Source organism: Choloepus didactylus (genome assembly GCF_015220235.1).
Source record: "Choloepus didactylus isolate mChoDid1 chromosome Y unlocalized genomic scaffold, mChoDid1.pri SUPER_Y_unloc3, whole genome shotgun sequence".
Classification (NCBI taxonomy): domain Eukaryota; kingdom Metazoa; phylum Chordata; class Mammalia; order Pilosa; family Megalonychidae; genus Choloepus; species Choloepus didactylus.
The window spans coordinates 465,699-466,975 of NW_023637626.1; the positions used below are offsets into that span (position 1 = coordinate 465,699).

Genomic DNA, 1,277 nt, shown 5'->3' on the forward strand with positions numbered 1-1,277 from the left:
CATGTTTCCTAAAACACAAATATAAAAGATCTGTAATAGGTGCCTACTATTGAACCCTAAGATAGTATCTCTGTGGCATAATGTATAATGTATATAAGGTCAGGAAATTGCTGATATTTGCTGATTAATTGGGAAAGTGAAAAGCTTTGGGCTTTTCCTCAGGCTATTCATCAAAGGGCTACCTGAAGAAATTGATCATCCTAAATATTAATATTGCCATTGAGAAATATGGAGAGGCTTAATCTATTTCCACTTCTGGAAAAAAATGGCTGGAACGTTATTTTTTCATTTTAACTGGTTAGGTCTCTTTAGAATGGCAACTCATTTCCTCTGCACTTCATGGTGTCTCAGAAGGTTTGGTTTCCTTTTTAACACTGGAAAATATCACATTATATTCTTGTCACTTAGAGTTGGTCTATTCATAGGACTCAATTCCTTTTCGAATTCCAGTTGCTTTCCTAGTTGCAAGGCCAGTGATAACCCCATAAGGACGTCTCTTTGTAGGCATGACTCTTCCTCTACGGCTCAGACTATTTTTATCAGAACCAGAATTCTGTTGGATTCCCCACTGTATTCTCATCCTGATTTACTGGGTACCACTTTGTTGGAGTCTTATATTCAGTCTTGGAAAATTATGTTTTTTTTCCTTCCTTTCGATTCAATTTGATTACATCATCCAAAGACATAACGATTTTCTCAAGGCTTTCATCGCTGTGTTCGGCGTCGGCGCCATTGCTCCCACCAAGCGGGTACCAAACCGTTTCATAACTGAAGGCGTCACGCTGGAACAGTCAGTAGAGAAGTCATGAGTCTGGGGCCTGCCACCTCCCATTCACGCACGCAGACTAGCTGCCCTGAGGGAGCGCGCAGGCGTGCTGGCGTTGTCCTTGCTTGCTCATCGGCTGCCGGGAGGCATACCAGTCGCATTTGATAAGCTTGTATTTATGCTGTGGAAACAGAGGTGAAAATTTGCCATAACCAAGTTAATGCTTGATAGCATAAAAAGATAAGTCAAAACTGAACTTACCTAAAAAGAGAGATGGAGGAAGGAAGAAGAGAAGGAAGAAGAGGGAGAAGAGAGAAGAAATGGTTACTTCACGAACACATGTAGCTTCCAAGAGCTGTAGAACCTCCCTTCATTTCATCATGCATGGAATTTATTGCTCATGGGCTCAGGCTCTTGGTAATTTCTGAGTGAGTTCAAGTATAACAACTGAATTGAATGTCTATGGTTTGCATAGTTTGTTGAGACAATGAATGCTTACATTGGTCAAGAT

General features: G+C 40.8%; 1 pseudogene; it reads right to left on the reverse strand.

Annotated features, from left to right (window-relative positions):
- Positions 1–243: 243 nt before the first annotated feature.
- On the reverse strand, positions 244–766 carry LOC119525961 (annotated as a pseudogene).
- Positions 767–1,277: the final 511 nt, after the last annotated feature.